This window comes from Camelus ferus, chromosome 10, assembly GCF_009834535.1.
Source record: "Camelus ferus isolate YT-003-E chromosome 10, BCGSAC_Cfer_1.0, whole genome shotgun sequence".
Taxonomy (NCBI): domain Eukaryota; kingdom Metazoa; phylum Chordata; class Mammalia; order Artiodactyla; family Camelidae; genus Camelus; species Camelus ferus.
In genome coordinates, this window is record NC_045705.1 from 52,252,272 (window position 1) to 52,272,411 (window position 20,140).

Sequence of the window (20,140 nt, forward strand, 5' to 3'; positions counted from 1 at the left end):
TGAGTTATTATACAGTTTTACTGAAGCTCATAGCATGTGTTCTTATCTCCTACTTCATGCTTATTTCTGATGCGTGTAAGAAGTCATCCCCATCACTCAGGTTAAAAAGAAGTTATTTAGAGAGAGATGCAAGATGGTGGAGTAGAAAGACGCTTGTAGCTCACCCTCTCCCACAAATACACCAAAACTCACATCTACGGACTTACTCAGCCAACCAGAGCACCTGCCAAACTCCAACAGAGCATTGCCCTCTTCGAAAGACAAAGACACCAAAAATCTGGCAGTAGAAAAGGAAGAAAAGAAAGAAGAAAAAGCAAAACAGTGCAGGACCGATCCCGCAGGGAGTGGCAAAGGAGGGTTGGCGCTCATTCACTAGGTCTCCCCTCTCCAACAGGAGAGGCCAGCAGGACGGAGGGGGAGCCTCCGAGGCTCAGATCTGTCCCGAGCACCCTTGACCAACAGAACTGAGTTAAACGGGCACAAAGGGTCCCCGCGACACCCAGCCCGAGACGCGAGCCGGCAGCTGGGGCCAGGACAGACTGCCTGAGCCGGGTGGAGGACTGGGGCGGCTACACTGATGCAGCCCCAGGGGACTGCAGGGGGCTGTGCGCCGTGGCTGGGAGATGATATGGAGCAGAACAACCTCGGTCCCTGATAAATATCGAAAAAAGCAAAGCAACACGGCTGGTGTGCCCTGGGGGGAGGGGGTGCTGTAGCCTTTGTCTCCTCAGACCTAGGCCGCCATTACTGGCGCTTCTTGGGAGAAGAGAGGCGGGGCGCAGCCACAGCCGCCATCTCCTCCTGTGCGCAGCGCCCGGGTGGGGGCGGAGCTGAGCCCTGAATCCGCATCTTGGGGCTCTGTAACCTCCTAGGCAGGACTGAGACTTCTTTACAGCCCAAGGCAGATAGGATCTTTCTGCCCTGGCACCTCAGAGAACTTGTGCTGCCAAGACAAACAAGGAGCTGAGATTCAGCTTGGAGAAGGGGCAGGGCTGTTCTGTGGTCTTCCCTGAGCCTGCCTTCGGAGCGCTGACCAGAGGCAGAGCGGGCAGCTGCACAGAGCAGCAGAGCGACTGGTGTCAGGAGAGGGTGGGCGGCCACTCCCCTTCCTGGCAAGAACGCAGCACCTGACCTCTGTGCTGGGAGGGGGCGCAGTCCACCTACCTGCCTCCCACTGAGCGCAGCATCTGACTGCGGCATCTGGAGGGGGAGTGACCCCCGCCCGCCCACCAGGTTAAGAGCTCAGCTCCTGACCCAGTGTTAGGAGGGGGCACGATCTGCTAGTGAACAGCCACTGGGTGCCAACAGAGGGCCTCTGGAAACAGCAAGCTGAGTATGTGAAATAGGGTGAAGACACAAAGACCTCTCGATAAAATCATTAAGAGCACACCATCTCCAGGAGAACAATATAACTGATACTCCCTAAGCCACAGTGCCAGAGAAAAATGAGCAGTATGAAGAAGCAGAGGAACCACTCCCAATTAAAAAATCAAGAGAAATCCCTTGAAAGTGTGATCAAGGAAATAGACATTGATGGCATACTAGGTCAAGATTTAAAAAAAGAACTGATCAAAGTACTGAAGGAACTAAAAGAAATAGTGTTTAGAGATATAAAATATGTAAAAAATGAAATAGAAGCTATAAAGAAGAACCAAGTAGAATTAGTAAACTCATGTGCTGAGATGAGAGCTGACCTGCAGGCTGTACAAAGCAGGCTAGATAATGCAGAGAAACGAATAAGTGACCTAGAAGACAGGACAACAGAAAGCACCCAATCAGAACAGCTGAGAGAAAAACAAATAAACAATGAAAACAATATAAGGGACCTATGGGATAATATAAAATGTAGATATAAAAAATCTGTGCATAATAGGGGTTCCAGAAGGGGAAGAAAGAACAAAGGGGATTGAAAAGGTATTTGAAGAAATCATGACTGAAAACTTACCAAACCTAAAGAAAGAATCAGTTATCCAAGTACAGGAGGGTCAGAGGGTCCCAAACAGGAAGAACCCAAACAGACCCACACCAAGACATATCATAATCAAGATGGCCAGAGTCAAGGACAAAGAAATGATCCTAAAGGCACTAAGAGAAAAACAAATAGTTACAAGGGAACTCCCATAAGGCTCTCAGCTGATTTCTCTACACAAACACTACAAGCCAGAAGGGAGTGGCAAGACGTATTCAAAGTCCTGAATGAAAAAAAAAGTGCAGCCTAGGATACTCTATCCAGCAAGGCTATCCTTTAGAATAGAAGGAGAGATAAAGAACCTCACAGACAAGCAAAACTAAAAGAGTTTAGCCACACTAAACCCATGCTAAAAGAAATATTCACAGGTCTAATCTAAATAGAAAAGAAGCAGGATGCTACAAAAATGAGAAACTTATAACTGGAAAGGAGATAACTGCCATGAATTATAAAAAGAATAAACACAAAATTGTAAAAGAAGACATCTAAATCATTAAGAGTGGGAGAGGGAAGTAAAGAAAGCCACAGTGGAAAACAGCATGGAGATTCCTCAAAAGACTAGGAATAGACTTACCATAGGACCCAGGAATCCCACTCCTGGGCATATATCCAGAAGGAACCCTACTTCAAAATGACACCTGCACCCCAATGTTCATAGCAGCACTATTTACAATAGCCAAGACATGGAAGCAGTCTAGATGTCCATCAACAGATGACTAGAAAAAGAAGATGTGGTATATTTATACAATGAAATACTATTCAGCCATAAAAACCGACAACATAACGCCATTTGCAGCAACGTGGATGTTCCTGGAGAATGTCATTCTAAGTGAAGTAAGCCAGAAAGAGAAAGAAAAACACCGTATCAGATCGCTTATATGAGGAATCTAAAAAAACAAACAAACAAGACAGAAACAGACTCATAGACGTAGAATACAAACTAGTGGTTGCCAAATGGGTGGGGGGTGGGAAGGGACAGACGGGGATTTTAAAATGCAGAATAGATAAACAAGATTATACTGTATAGCACAGGGAAAAATATACAAGATCTTGTGGTAGCTCATAGCGAAAAAAAATGTGACAATGAATATATACATGTTCATGTATGACTGAAAAATTGTGCTCTACACTGGAATTTGACACAACATTGTAAAATAACTATTACTCAATTAAAAAATGTAAAAATAAAATAAATAAATAAATAAGGGTGAACATCAAAAAAAATAAGTTATTTATATAATATTTCCTACCTGGAGAATTTTCTCCTTTTAGTTGAGAATTTTAATTCTTGGAATATGAATAAAGTACTCCTCTGAAATTATTGAAAATTATATTATTTTAAAATTAAAATGGGTTGGTAAAGTTAAAATACTCATTTTATGTAGCATGTCATAATTTAGACATTTTATTAAATCACTGAAGACATAAGGACAAAAATTGTCAGTTTAATGTGTTTGTGTATGTGTTTATATTTTTGTAATGTGCATTGACGCTTGATTAGTTGCTATTTCTCAGTGCATTAAGTAATTTTCGTATAAAATAACCACTAATGTTACACTCACTTACAACTGTCATAACTAATTATCATGTGTGTACATTCTTTTCCTGGATAAAATTAAACATTTCAACAAGATCACTCACTTTCCTGCTTATACTTTAAAAAAATACTTAAATAGGAACTTTAAGTATTTAAAAGCATCTCTGGTGGAGGGCAAAGGAAATGTATGTGCTAGAGAAACCATTTTTATTTCTAGTTAGTTGAGGTCTTAATATAATGGAGGTTGGTTTTTGTGACATTAAATTTCTTGATTCTTCAACTTATGTCATTGGTATTATAAAATGATTTAAAAATTTGAAACCATGCAGTTAGATTCAGGTATATGACTAATTTTATTAAAGTTTTACTGTGATTCATTTATTTCTGAGTAGAAGTTTATCTCAGATATTGAAATCTTGACATTCTAATAAAATTATAGGTGTATTTTTCCCTTTAATTTCTATATAATATCAAAACAAAATTGTTTAAAACAATTTATGTCATAATTAATATGGCTACTGAAATCTGAGAAAAATGGTGGATTATAAATGTTAAATTGATTGAGTTACGAGCTACTTTTAATGTTCGTTGATGATGTAGCAACTATATATGTAGTTTGGTTAATTTAGTAGTAATTTAATAAATGACTGCTTTAGAGTAGTACAAGACTCAAGACTCGTAAGCTTTCTATTTTGCTATCTCTGTTTTTAGTGTAATTTTAAGTGGCCTCCAATAAATGCAGTGAAGAAATGTTTTATTTTTCAAACATATAAAATACATCTGGAAGAATAAATTCACATCTGGTTCATGGATTTCCTCCATGGAGATAATCCAAATTCAGTGTCAAGATTAGAGTTTGTACTCATGGGTTTACAGAATCTTGTGCGGAATTTGAAATATTTTGTTTGGAAGTAGTTGGGAAAACAATTGATTCAGATGTTTGTGTTAAGTTCTAATTTTAGATATATTTCTCCCTCATTAAAAATAAAAATGTTTTGTACTTCATAATATAATCAAGGTGCTTGTAAACACTGTATTTAAGAAGATATTTTGTATAACAATTCTCAAACATTTTATGAAAGTTTAATGAAAGAGAATTAGAATTTTAAACTTAATCAGGTCATAATCACTGGTGACCTTACCAAGTAGAAATGTTCTTCTTGTACATAGTATTGTATAGTCTAACCTATACTGTCACACTTCACTGAGTCCGTTTAGAAGCAACGACAGTCATTTCTTTTAAATTGTTGTACTTTAAACTCTGCCCAAATGAAATGTATGTGTTTGGAATAAAATGGTATATGTACTCAGTTCCCCCTCAGTCTCACAATGGCTAACAAATGTATTTGTGTCTGAATGGAGTCCCTAGAGTAGCATAAAGTAGAAGCATTTATGGGCTAAATCCAAGAAGCATGTGAACTAAAAATAATATTGTCAAACTTTTATGAATTATTTGTGTTATGCATTGAGACTGCCAAACCAAGCTGCTAGTCATGTGAACTAAGCATGATACACTGAGGCAAATGGGTGTTGCTCATTAAGGAGGATGTTTGGTTTTTTTCAAGGATTACTTTTTCATCCCTTAACATGTGTGATATTTTTCACATAACATAGTAAAATTTATTTGTACATAAATCTATAGCTATTTATTTTTCTATATTTTTTAAACTTTGAACTTTTTATGGAATAGAAAAATATATTTTGCATATGTGTCTAATGTAATGGTTTCTGAACAATATAGCAAGAATTTTTGTGTTTCTGTGGATTGTCCAGTGCATTACCAAATTGTAGGTATTATAAGAGTTTAGAAAGGGGCCAGTCCTTTAGAATTCCTTCTTTCCTCTTTTACTGCCCCTTTTAACCTTTGGTCCCACTTTAGTCATTAGCATATAAAATTTTATTCTTAGAAAATAAGAGTGAAGATGAAACATTAATTGTTTTGATCATGTTTATACTAGTGTTACTGTTAGAAAATCTGGCTTGCTGTACTGGTACAAATAGCTACCTTAAAAAATTATCTATTACCATTTGCTTTTGCAGCCTTCTTTGATATTCTGTGCTCCCTACTTTTTGTTTGGGTCTCTGAATACCGCTTTATGGTTACTACAGGTAACACTGAATGAATGCTTCATTGATACAGTGATTCTTTTCAAGTATTACTAATTCACTGATACATTAACTGTTTATAGCCTTTAAAAGTGTTTTTCTTGAGGGCCTTCATAGCAGACAGTGTTCAGGGCATTAATTTTAAGCTGTCTGATTTAACCCTTCTTCCCATTTAAGTAATGGAACTCTTTCCTTAGCTTCTGTCATTCATAATTTACAGCTCAGTTTGTTCTGCTATTCTTTCTCAATTCCATATCCTTTCCTAATCTTTCCCCCTTTATCTTATTTTGAATTTGTGGTCACTTACTTTGTTCAGTACCATATGATGGTTGTATTTTGAGACTCAGATGTGAGAAATGAAGGTGTTTTAATTACAGAAGGTACACTTTAATAACTTTTAACATACGCATATATCCATGAAGCCACTACCACAAGCATAATAATGAGCATATCCATTACCTCAAAAGTTTTTCCATGCCTCTTTTGAATCCTTTTTTCTCTTTGCTCCCCATTCCCAGACAACCATTGATTTGCTTTCTGTCACTGTAGTGGGTTGAATGGTGGGTTCCCAAAAGATAAAGCTGCTTGGAACCTGTGAATGTGACCTCATTTTCTAGAATTTTATGTAAATAGAGTCATACTGGTATGTATACTTTTTTATCTTGATTCTTTCACGCAGCATTCTTATTTTGATATTCATCTTTGTTGCATATATTAATAGTTCACTTTTTATTGCTGAGTAGTAGTCTATTTTACACACACACACACACACACACACACACACACACACACACAATTGGTTGATCCATTTACTTGTTGATGAACATTTGGTTATTTCCAAATTTTTGCTTTTGTAAGTAAAGTTGCTATGAACATTTGTGTCAAGTCTTTGTGTGGATATATGATTTCATTTCTTCTAAATAAATTCCTAGAAGTTGAATACTGGATAGATTTAACTATGTATGTGTATGTATTTAACTTCTTAAAGAAACTGCCAATGTGTTTTTTGAAAACATTTTTCTCAAATAGTATATGAGAATTCAAGTACCCCCACATCTTGGCCTATTCTTGGTAGGGTCAGTCTTTTAAATTTTAGCCATTGTACTGTGTATAGTGGCATCTCATTCTGGTTTTAATTTTCGTTTCCCTAATGACTTATACTATTGAGCAATTTTTCATGTGCTCATTTTCCATCTGTATGTCTTATTTGCTGAAGTATGTGTTCAAATCCTTGGCCCATTTTTAAAATTGGGGTTTCTGTTTTCTTAAAGAGTTTAGAGATTTATTATTTTTTTTAACCTATCTGGATACAAGTCCTTCACTGATAGATGATTTGTAAATATTTTTCTTCCAATCTGTGTCTTTTCTTTTCATTTCTTTATACATATCTGTCAAAGAACAGGAATATTTAATTTTAATGAAGTCTAATTTTATCAATTTTTAAATTATTATTTTAATTTAAAATTTAAAAATTAATTTTAATGTGTTTTTTGGTATGTGTTGTATCTCAGAGATGGGTGTCTTCCTGTGTTTTCCTTAAATTTTTATTTAAGTGAGTTTATTGAGGTATAATTTACATATAATAAACTACACATATTTGAAAATTTTTGACATATATTAACACCCATGAAACCACGATAGTGAAGATAATGTATTATTCATCACTCATAATAATTTCCTATTGCCTCTTGATAATGTCTCCCTCCTATGCTTCCCCAAACATCTCCCTCTGCCAGACATTCATTTATCTCCTTTCTGTCACTATGGATTAAATCGCAGTTTCTAGAGTTTTATATAAATTGGAATCATGTACTATGTATTCTCTTTTGTTTGGCTTATTTTAATCAGCATAATTATTTTGAGATTCATCCATGTTTTATCATGTATCTGTACTTCATTCTTTTTTTTTTTTTTTTTTTGAGTAATATTACATTGTATAGATAAACTGCAATTTGTTTTACCTGGTGGTGGATCTTTGGGTTGTTTCCAGTTTGGGGCTATTACAAATAAAAAGCTGCTAAGAACATTTATATATTCTTTGGACATATGCTTTCTTTTCTTTTGGGTAAAAATCCAGTAGTGGAATGACTGGATCAGATGGTAGGTGTATGTTTAACTTTCATAAGAAACATCTAAAGTTTTTTTCCAAAGTGGTTATACCATTTTACATTTTCACTGTCATTGTACATGAACATCCTTCACATCCTCATCAACACTTAGTATGGCCGGTCTTTTTAATTTTAGCTATCCTAATAGATAAGTCATAGTGTCTCATGATTTTAATTTGAATTTCTTTAATGACTAATGATATTGAACATATTTTCATGTTGTTATTTGCCACCTGGATATCTTCTTTGGTCAACTGTCTATTGAAATCTTTTGTACTTTCTAATTGGGTTGTTTTCCTTTTTTAGAGTTTTGAGTTGTCTTACATTATGCATAAACATCTTTTATCATATATGGTTTGTAAATTTCTTTTCAAGGCTGTGGCTTGTATCTTACTTGTTGTAACACTAGGTTTTTCTTTGGAAGAGTAGAAGCTTTAAATTTTGATAATGTCTATTTCATATTTTGTTTTCTTTTATGGATTGTCATTTTGTCCTCATATCTAAGAAGAAATCATTTCCTAATCCAAAGTGGTCACTAAAAATTTTCTTCTATGCTTTCTTCTGAGAATTTTTAATTTTTAGATAATTTACAAGGTCTGTGACCCATTTCCAGTTGATTTTTGCATATGGTACAAGGTATGGATCGAAGTTCACTTTTTTGCCTGTGGAAATTCATGTGTTCCAGACTGTTTTAAAAGACTATCCTTGCTCCAGTGAATTTGCCTTTGTACTTTGTCAGAAGTCAGTTGTTAATGTGTGGATCTGTGTCTGCTTTCTCTATTTTGTTCCATGATCTATTTGTCTGTCTTGATGCCAGTAGTACTATTTTGAATACTGTATCTTTATAATGGGTCTTGAAATCTGAACTTTACCCCCTTTTTTTTTCAGGGTGGTTTTGGCTGTTCTAAGTCCTTTGCATTTCTATATAAACTTATGAGCAGTGTGATGATTCTTCATGAAGGGACTGAAAGATGGTGATATGAATTCCTTGAATAAAGTATTTCTATAATCATGTTTTGGTGGCTCATTACCAAGATGCCAAAAGTTGCTGAATTCTAGTAAAGTTGTTTGGAAATTTCCCATATTTGTGCCTTTAGCTATGCTGTTTTCATTATCCTTCTCTCCTAAGACTATCTTTCTTAGGCCAAACTCAAATTTGACTACTCATACCAATTCTGGGATGCAGTGTTTTCTTTTTTCCCTTTGAACACCTATAGCATTTACTTATTTCCAGTTATTCATGAAATCTCTCAGTTAGTAGAAGAGAAGGAAATAGTTACCAGCTTATTATGAGGCCAGGATTACCCTGATCTTAGAACCAGGCCAAGATATTACAGGAAAAGAAAATAACAGGCTAATGTCCTTAGTGAAGATAGGTAAAAGTATCCTTAACAAAATATTAGCAATTTGAAACTAATAATATATAAAATAGATCATGTACTGTGACCAAAGGGCTTTATCCCAGGAATACAAGGATTGTTTAACACTCCATTAAAAGACAGAAAAAATGTATAGTCAGAGATGTCTTTTGACACGATGACATGAGATGCTTCTGCAGAACCTCTTCCCTATAAAACCAGTAACCAGTGAAAGTTGAAACAAAGAACCAAACACAAAAACCTCAATCAACCATTTAAAGTCTCTGTAAATGGTCCTAAGGGCATATAGCAAATGAAGAAACATTTATTCAAGAAAATCTACTAAATCTTAGAACAGTGAGAGTCTGGCATTTGAGCCACGATGTGCACCGTTCTTCCGCTACAGGTCAGCAGTAGAAGACTTACTCAGGGGAGGTTCAAACAAGTACATAGGGCTCCTTCCTCCATCCCACCCCCTCAGCTCCCAGTCTAGGACTATGGTTTTCCCCCAGAAGGGGCAGGAAAAATATTAAAAGAATTAAACTTCCACTCATACTGAAAAAAATTTTCCCCTTATATTAGGACTGTAAGTAAAATTCCCTAATCTGATAAAGTTCATCTTCAAAAGACTTAAAGCTAACATTCTACTTAATAGACTAATATCGAAACAATTTTCCCCTAAGATTGGGAACATAACAAAGACCTCTAATTGAAAACTCCAAAACATTGTTGAGATAATGTAAGAAGATAAAGCAATAGATAAATCGTGTTCATGGATTGGATTTCACAGAATGGTCAACAACCTTCTTGTATTAACCTATTGTTGCAGTATAGCCCCAAACATAATAATCCCCATGGAATATTTTGGTAAAAGTTAACAAGATGATTCTAAAATTTATATAGAAATTCAAAGGACTTAGAACAACCAAAAAGTCTTGAAGGAGGAAAAGGCTGAAAGATTATATTCTGTAATTTCAAGATTTATTATAAAGTTGTAGAATTCAAGATAGCATTGTATTTTAGCATAAAACATACAAATATTGTAGATCAATTGAACAGAATAGAGAATCCAGAAGAAGACTCACATAAAGCACAAATCTTGTATTGCCAAGATAATCTTACTGGTAAATCAGTACAGTACAGAGATAATATAAAACTAAATCTTATATCTAAAGCAGCTGGTTTTTTCAGTGTTGGAAGAAATTGATTATTTTTTCCACCTGAGCGCTGGATGAAATTGTTAGTGTAGTTTGGGTTTGTGTTACTTGAAAATGATAAATTATGGCTTAAATTCTTGAATCATACACAGTACTAAGATTTTTTCCCCTAAAAGACCTTCCTGAATTGAGGTCAACTATGTAGAAAAGAGGTTTCCATTTCTCATCTTACGCTCATTCTAGGGTATAATCTCACTGAGTAGAATATTAGGTAGAATTGCCTACACTACATTCATGGTGTTTTCTGTCACTGTCTCTGTCTGTCTCTCTTACACACACACACACACACACACACACACACAACACACACTCCTACACATACTTTGGTGTTGGCTAAGCTCGTTTAGTTTAATTCCTGAATTTAAATGCATGTGTGTGTGTGCCATTCCCTTTTTCTAATCTTTATTGGTTGTTCTTCTAGTTTTTTTTTTAGTTTTTTTTCCTTATTTTTTGGTGAGGGGGAGGTAATTAGATTTATTTATTTGTTCTTAGAGAGGTACTGGGGATTGAACCCAGAACCTCATGCATGCTAATCATGCACTCTACCACTTGAGCTATACCCTTCCCCATGGTTGTTCTTCTAATTTATATCCTCTTTCATTCCTATCACAGAAATTGTGGCTTTGGTATAGATAGCAAGTTGGCTTAAATTGCCAGAATTAATCTTCTCATTCTAGAATATTAGATGTTTCCAGAAAACAGATCTGTGATAAATAATGTGAGTTATATGATTACATAGTAGCCCTGGCAATGACTTACGATATACCTCTGTCTCATGTTTGAGAAAGTTAAGTTCTATTTTAGAGTAGGCCAGAGTTTTTCACATATGACTTCATGCTTCAGCTAATCACGACTCTGTGTAGGTTGCAAAAATGTCAACTTTGGCCTTGTACTCACTTTTTAAAAATAGATCTCTACTTAGAGTAAAATGTTTTAAAACTAAATATAGCAATAAAATTATCCATTTTCTAAGAAGGTGTAAAACCGCTTAGTATATTACTTTCTCTAAGAAAAAAAGTAGGGTATTAGTTAAAATTTGATCGCCAAATTCAGAAATTTTCTAGGGCCCTAGACCCTTGCTGTTCTCTTGGGGTTTATGATTTTAATTTCTGTTACTTAAAGTTACCAACTTTGCTTTTGCTCTACTTTTGTTTATGATTTGAAAAATTATTTTTAAAAATATTTTCTTCAGATTATGTTTGACTTATTTTTTCCTTTATAGTTGAGTTTAATTATATTTGTTAATTTTAAATTTTAAATTTCTTATAAATTTAACATTTCTTATAAAGTATATAGTTTCACACTACAAAGAAATTGAATTAAACTACTTGAGTATGCTAAATTGGGCTAATATCCTCTGGATCTCTTCCAAATGAGAGAAACATGGAAGCAAAACCCAAAAACTCCCTAGAAATCTATGGGGAACTGAGATTTAATCATCACCGACAGTATTCTTAGTTTTAGATCATTTCATGCTTCGTTAAATATAACTCCTTCTGCAGCAAAACACAAAAATATACACTGGATCACCTACACAGTCCTAAATGTCTTTCATGACTATAATGCTAATACTTTTTGAAGGGAGAGAAGATGAGATATAGGTCCTCTTCTCCCTCTCATTCCCACAATTATCTATATTGCAAACCTTAAATAGTAATAATTGTTTGCATTTATTATGTATACTGGGCATTATTCCTGAGTACTTATATGGAAACATTCACTTCATCGAGTCTTTATGAAGTACTTTCTTTATGTACAGAATTGTACTAAGCAATATGGATACTTTCTGTTAATGTATAGTTATTGGGGTGACAAGTCTGCTTATAAGAAAGTTTTTTTACTTGTATTTATTTATTGGTGTGTTGGGGGAGGTATTTAGGTTTGTTTATTTATTTTTAGAGGAGGTACTGGGGATTGAACCCAGGACCTCATGCATGCGAACCATGCGCTCTACCCCTTGAGCTATACCTTCCCCCTGCTTATAAGAAATTGAATGTAGAGTATGGTATGTTGTATAGTAAATAATGTATAGAGGCTAGAATAATTAGGGAAGATGTCAAATGGAGGAGGGTACCCAGGTAGAGAAATTACGCTTCTTGAAAATCGTGGGCAAGTTTATGGGAAAGTTTGTTATTTTTTGATCTAGAAATTTCTTCCTTCTTAGGATCCTTTAGATCTATTGTTTGTGCTACTCATTTGGCACCAACTATATATTAGTTTGTATTGTTTACCCTTTAACTTACCTATGTAGTCCCCAAACTTGATTGTATTCCTAAAATGTGAAGGTGGTATTATGCTTCATTATACTTAATTTGTAGCATAGTATCTTGCATATAGTCGGTACTCAGTGTTGCTTTATAGTTAAATCATCTCTTGAAGGTATGTTGATGCATTTCCAATAATTATTTCTCAAGTACCATTTTTTTTTGTATTTTCCTTCATGAGAATGCTGTAACATTAAAGTTAGATTTCTTAGTAGAAGCTACTTTCCCCCCTAACTTCTAGAGCTGGAAATTTAAGGAGCAGGGGGGAAAGGATGTGTATTTGATTTAACATACATGCCTAACACTTGGGACTTAGGAAGTGGGAAATTATCTTTTGGCTGTTTGATTATATCAGGTTTTGATAGTTTTATGAATTCATTTGTCATAGTATATTTATGTCTAATACGTGGACATGGTCCCTTCTACCTGGGTCAGTGTTTGATTAAGACCTACCAATTCTTCTTTCACTAGGTTTATTTATCTAATTGTGGTAAAACATACATAACATAAAATTTACCATTTTGAATATTTTTAATGTACAGTTCAGTGACATTAAATATATTCACATGTTGTGCAACCATTACTACTATCTCTAGGACTTTTTTTTATCATCTCTTGTAGAAACTCTGTATACATTGAACAATAACTTCTCATTCCAGCCTCCTCTTCCAGCCCCTGCTAACCACTCTTCTATCTTCTGTCCCTATGAATTTGACTTTTCTAGGTATTTTATATAAGTGGAATCCTACAATATTTGTTCTTTTGTATCTGACTTATTTAACTTAGCATATTAGCTTCAAGTCCATTCATTTTATAGTGTGTATCAGATTGTCACTCTTTTAAAAGGCTGAACAATAATTCTGTTATATGTATATATCACATTTTGTTTATCCATTCATCCATTGATAGACATTTTGGATGTTTCTACCTTTTGGCTATTGTGAATTATACTGCTATGAACATTGGTATACTCACAAAATTCTGTGTATTTGTGTACTTCCTATTTCTCCCCACCTTCTTTTCAGTTAACGTAATTCTTTTGAGAGTATGTTTTTAAATAACCATTAGTTTTGCCTTGGTTTGGTGTATGGTTCCAAATCTTTTTAAAGGGTGACTATTCTTTTAAAATGTATAGATTCCCTAAAATTTAACTTAGAAAACAATCTTATTTCTTTGGTTTCCAGATTTTTTGAGTACCTGACTGCCCTCTGTACACATAAAATTTGTTAACAAGAGGTATAAAGTACTCTGGGCATCTATGGAGGCTGTAAGAGTTATTTTATAAAGTAAATCATGGACATGTTTATAGAGGAGGTAAGGTTGAGCTAAAACTTGAGAGATTTGTAGTCCTTTGATGAATGGTTGGAGGATGAGGCAGGCATTCAAAGAAGGAACATTATGGAAGATACAGAATCAAGGAAGTCCCAGATATGTTTGAAAACAATGAAAGTTTTATTGGCAAGTAAGTTATTTAGGCTGAAGAAATACAATAAGAGAGAAGTCTGGAAAATATGTTGGGACTAGGATTTCCATAAGGAAGTCTTTGAATGCTGGGCAGTGGAATTTGGTTTCTTTAGTTTCTTTTATCCAATGACTTTGTTACTTTGGGATCTAGGATGAATAGTAAGGTGTGTGAAGTGAAGAGTGGCTGAGAAGTAGCAGACACTATCATGTGGATTTATAGTTTAAGGGAAAGATAGAGATGGTGAGAAGATGAGAATGTGAGGGCTAGGAATAAGGAAAGGTTTGAATTTGATGTTTTAGAGGTAGAATAATTTCATATTATAATGAGTCTTAACATTAGACCTTTGCCAGTGAGTAATAGGGAGGAAGATTTAGAAAGTGATTTGAGCATATTAACTCATTAACTGAGTAGACATTTAATTTACTCTACTCCAAGGAGTGTCCTAGGCTATGATGATTAATAGGTGAATAAAACACCATTTTGCTTTTAAGGGTCTTACTCTGGTAAGTAGATTTTATTTTTTGTAAAGTTTTGGTAGCTTAATTCCTTAAAATATTTATTTTGTAGCTTAACTCCTTAAAATGTTCATATTACAGAAAACAGTTCAGCTAGTTCATTAAAAAAAAAACCCTACTATAATTATTATTTTGATAGAGTGTAGATTAAAATTTAATGTGGGAAATCTATTAAAATTGATTAGTTCTTAACATACAGAATCATGGGGCTATATAATTTCACTATTTAAGAGGGTCAAGTATTTCAAGTTCTCAAAGTTCTGTAAATATTTATTTTCACGTGTTTTTTAAATTGAGGTATAGTAAACTGTACATTTTATGAGGCCAGCATTGCTCTAATATCAAAATCAGACAAAGATGCCACAAGAAAAGAAATTTACAGGCCAATATCACTGATGAACATAGATGCAGAAATCCTCAAGAAAATATTAGCAAATTGAACTTAACAATACTTTAATAAAGATCATATATTATGATCAAGTGGGGTTTATTCCAAAGATTCAAAGATGATTCTAAATCCACAGATCATCAGTGTGATACACTACATTAGCAAAATGAAGGATAAAAATCATGACCATCAATAGATGCAGAAAAGCATTTGATAAAATTCAACATCAATTTATGACAAAAACTCTCAGCAAAGTAGATATAGATGGAACATACCTCAGTATAATAAAAGCTGTGTATGGCAAGCACACAGCTAACATCATATCAACAGTGAAAAGCTGAAAGCTTTTCCTCCAAAGATCAGAAACAAGACAAGGATGCCCACTCTTGCCACTGGTATTCAACATGGTATTGGAAGTCCTAGCCAGAGCAATTAGGCAAGAAAAAAGAAATAAAAGTCACCAAAATGGGAAAGGAAGAAGTGAAATTGTTATTATTTGAAGATGACATGATATTGTATACAGAAAACCCTAAAGATTCCATCAAAAAACTGTTAGAACTAATAAACAAGTTTAGTAAAATTGCAGGATACAAAAATCAATACACAAAAATTTGTTGAATTTCTATACACTTATTACACTGTATAGAAATTATTTCTATATACTAATTTTCAGAAATTTCCTGAAGGAGAAATTAAGAAAACAATTCCATTTATAATTGTATCAAAAAGAATAAAATACCTAAGAACAAGTTTGTCCAAGGAGACAAAAGACCTGTATATTGAAAACTATAAGACATTAATGAAGGAAATCAAAGAAGGCAGAAGTAAGTGGAAATATATTCCTGTGCTAATGGATTGGAAAAACCAGTATTGTTAAAATGTTCATACTACACAAAGCAATCTACAGATTTAGTGTAATCTCTATCAGAATTTCATGGCATTTTTCACAGAAGTAAAACAAATAATCCTAAAATTTGTATGGAATCACTAAGGACCTTGAATAGCTAAAGCAATTTTGAGAAATGAGAACAAAGCTGAGGGTATTCTCCCTAATTTCAAGCTATATTACAAAAGTATAGTTATTAAAACAGTATATTCTTCGCATTAAAAACAGACATCATAGATCAATGGAATAGAACAGAGAGTCCAGACACTTTTAAACCCACACATATACAGTCAATTAATTTATGACAGAGGAGCCAGAAATATACAATGGGAAAAGGACAGTCTCTTCAGTAAGTGGTATTGGGAAAACTGGATAGTCATATGCAAAGGAATGAACTGGACTACTATTATACACTATATACAAAAATTGACTCAAAAATAGACTAAAAACTTGAATGTAAGACATGAAACCATAAAACTAGAAGAAAACATAGGTGGTAAACTCCTTGATATCAGTCTTAGCAATGATATTTTTGAAAGTGACACCAAAAGCAAAAGCAACAACAAAAAATATAAACAAATAGGACTACATCAAACTGAAAAGCCTCTGCATAGCAAAAGAAACCATCAACAAAATGAAAAGACAACCTACTGAATGAGAGAAAATATTTGCAAATCATATATCTGGTAAGGGGTTAATATCTAAAACATAAAATAAGGACTCATACAACCCAGTGGCAGACTTTCAATTTTGATTTGATGCTCTTTTTTTAGGTTGGGAAGTTTTCTTCTATTCCTAGTTTGCTGAGAGGTTTAAATCATAAGTAGATGTTATATTTTTCTCTAAGTATTTTTCTGTCTCTATTGAGCTGATTGGTATTTTTTTTTAGTCTCTTGATGTGGGGAATTATACTGATCAATTTTCAAATATTGATTTAGTCTTTAATTCCCAGGATAAACTCCAGTTAGTAGGATGTGTTATTCCTTTTACATATTGCTGGATCCAGTTTGCTAATATTTTATTGGGGATTTTTTCATCTGTATTCAAGCAGGATATTGATCTCTAGTTTTCTTGTTATGTCTTTGTCTGGTTTTGGTCTCAAGGTTGTGCTCACCTCAGAAAACAGGTTTGGAAATGTTACTTTTCTACTTTAAAGTTTTTATATAGAATTAATGTTATATTTTCCTGAAATGATTAATTGAATTTGCTCATGAAGCTATAAGGCTTAAGACTTTTTTTTTCTTTCTTTCTTTCTTTTTTTTTTTGTATAAGGATTTTAAAGTAGAAATTCAAAGATATAGGACTGTCTGGGATATCTGCTTCTTCCTGAGTGTGTTTGAAATTGTTTTGTCTTTAAAAATATTGTCCATTTTATCTGAGTTGTTGAGTTGTTGGGATGAAGTTATTTTAAATACTCCCTTATTATAGTATTAGTGTTTTTAGTTCTGTGGTACTTCTAAAAAAAAAATCCTGATGGAGATAATTTATGTCTTCTCTTTTTAATTTGCTCAATCTTGCTAGAGATTTTTAAATTTTATTGAACTTTTCAGAGAACCAGCTTTTGATTTCATTGATTTTTCTCTATTATTTTTCTGTTTTCTGTATTTTTTTTACCCCCTCCGACCTTTATTATTTATCTTCTTCTGCTTCTGTTCCATGCTGGATTGGATACTTGAAGGGAACCCTCTGTGCATCTCTGGAGTTTTCCCTCTTAGCATTTTTTTCTTCTGTGCTACCCTGCTATGCAAACTCTAGCTCCCTTGGTCTTTCTGGATATCTGCTCTGTCTTCTCAACTTGGGGAGTCTGTTGGAGTATCCCTCTCTGTGCTGCAACATGGAAACTCAATATGGGAAGTTGAGGCAATTCTAGGGGTCTTCATCTTTCGTAGTTCACTGCCCTTTGTTACCTTATGTCCAGTATCTTGAAAACTGTTACTTTATATATTTTGTCCAATTTTTTTCATTGTTAAAAAAATCTGCTTTTGGCAAGAGATTAAATCTAGTCCCTTGTTACTCCATCTTGGCCCATCATTTACTTTTTAATTGCTTTTCTTGTCTTTTTATCTAAATGGTAAAGCCTTTAGGATGGAAGATAGCTTTTGTACTCCTTATAGTATGGAGTATAGGGTCTTGTATTCAGTCAGTGCTTATTGTGAATTTGACTTATTACTTGAATTTACTTGAACTGAAAGGAAGAGGGAGATAAAGCAGAAGAGTAAAGCCATCATCTGACTGCATATTCCCTGCTTGTCAAATGAACGTCCCCTGGATCCTGGTAAAAGAACTTCTAAACTCTACTCCCAAATGACAGCTCTAACCCTTACACCTGGATTACAATAGACATCATCTGACCCACCTGGTTCATTTAGCTTTAGTTTTTATAAGAATGTGTAACTTAAAAGGTTGGTAAAATATTGAGGGGGAAGAAATCTATGGGAAAATCACAGATTAGGAAACAGTCTCAAAAAATTTTCTCAATGCTGACTCCAAATCAGTCCAGTTCCATGTCTAATCTGAAGATTGAGTTTTGTTTTGTTCTCAAAAATGTTCAGCAGTTATTGTTTCTTCATCATTTCTTTTGGTTCTTTTCTTTTAAACTCACGTTAAATAAAGTATTAGAGCCTTTCAGTCTACCTTGCATGTCTTTTAGCTGTGGTTTCAATTAAATTTTTTTCTGATTCTTTGTGCTGACTACTTGGTGAATGTATCAGAACTATTTTCTAATTCAAGAATTCTGTCTTCAGTTTATCTAAAGGGTTTATTTCATCTATTAATTTTTTATTTCAATGAGTATATTTATTTTCAAATTTTCTAATTGGGTTCTCTTCATATCTAGATTTCTCTTCTTGCTTTTGCTATCATTATTGTTCATTTTCAATTGAAATTTGCTTTCATTTATCTCTTTGAACATTCTTTATGGACTTATTACAGTTATTATTTATTTCTATAAAATTAATTTCATACTGAGTATATTCATGTTTTGATTATTGCTTTTTCTGGTTATACTTTTTAGCATTAGATTTCTCTGTATGATTTTGAGTATTGGTTTGCCACTCATTTTGAATGGGAGTTGTTTTTCTCTCCTCTTCCTGTCTCCAGGTGTTCAGTTTATTTTCACTTTCACCCTCTTTGTCCCTAGTCCAGAACCAAGGCTTATTTCAGAATTTCAGTGATTCTATCACAAGTTATGTTGGAGATACAACAGAAACATTCAGTACTTTGATTCATTTTCTGGTGCTAGGCTAATGGGTTATGGCAGCTCACCTACCCTGACCACCACCCCCAAGAAGGCATTTTTCTAAAAGCCCTAGCTGAAGGTTGACTGCTGTTGTGTGTGTGCATGTGCACTTGTGCGTGCCTGTGTGTTTACTAGCCTTCTTTCTTGAACCAGCTCATTGCTTGGAGGCAAGGGCTGATATGCTGCTGATCTCTGTCACTCCTTTTTAAGGTCTGTAATCAGCAGGCCTGTGCTTTTAGCCAAATGTTTAAAAACCATTTCTGTTTTAATACTGGCTGGCCATTGCAGTTGTTTATCTTGTTTTTGAACTTGACTGTATCTCTTTTGTTATCTTTTCATGTATTTTATATGTCCTGGCCATGTGTTCGGTGTACAGTTGGGTGACTGAAAGTTCACTGTTATGCCATCCTGATTTAAAGTCGCATTCCTAGGTTAGTACCTTTCAGAATAAATATATGTGCTTTAACTTCTCTTGATTCTCAGTGGACATGGAAAGGCGAAGAAAACTAAGGATTATAAATCAAATGTTATTATTTTACTGGCCCTTTGCAATAGACAATACATAAATGGTTTCTTTATAGAGTATTGCTAAGTTGTAATTGCTTAGTTTTATTTTAAATTCTGAGTTATTCTCCATGAATTTCTGCTACCTAAGTCTTCTGAACACTGTTGTACAACGGGACATTGTTAACCCAGAAGTCTGAGATCCTGGAGCCTACCTGGGTGAATCTGGGCAGATTATTTCACCTTTCTATATTTGTTTCCTCCTTTATAAAACAGGTATAATAGCTGCTTTCACTATCTCATGGGGTAGTTGTGAGCATTGTGGAAGATAATAGAGTCAAATTCAACAAAGATTTACTTAGTATCTATTTGGAGAGAAATACAGTGCTAGGTTCTAAGGAAGTAATTGAATAAAACACAGTCCTATGGTTATTAATAATATAGTGGAACATACAGCCTCTTTTATTATCAGTTGTAATACCAGATAGTCTGTGATAAGTGCTCAAATACAGATATTAAACAGTGAATTAAGAGGACCTCTCCTATGAATGACTGACTTAGTTGTGCTTTTTCAAGGGACAGGTT

At 34.2% G+C, this 20,140-nt stretch overlaps 1 protein-coding gene, 1 long non-coding RNA gene and 1 other non-coding gene across 6 annotated transcripts in view; 1 reads left to right on the forward strand and 2 right to left on the reverse strand.

Annotated features, from left to right (window-relative positions):
• Positions 1-20,140, forward strand: part of SBF2 (SET binding factor 2) — a 382,691-nt gene that overhangs the window by 122,993 nt on the left and 239,558 nt on the right. The gene's annotated exons all lie outside the window — the stretch shown is intronic.
• On the reverse strand, positions 999-9,925 carry LOC116666445. The gene is made up of 3 exons (XR_004323297.1): positions 9,422-9,925; positions 1,275-1,280; positions 999-1,009 (listed from the first exon to the last, which is right to left on the reverse strand). It is a non-coding gene; the product is annotated as an uncharacterized LOC116666445 (long non-coding RNA).
• On the reverse strand, positions 12,195-12,267 carry TRNAA-CGC. The gene has a single exon. It is a non-coding gene; the product is annotated as a tRNA-Ala (tRNA).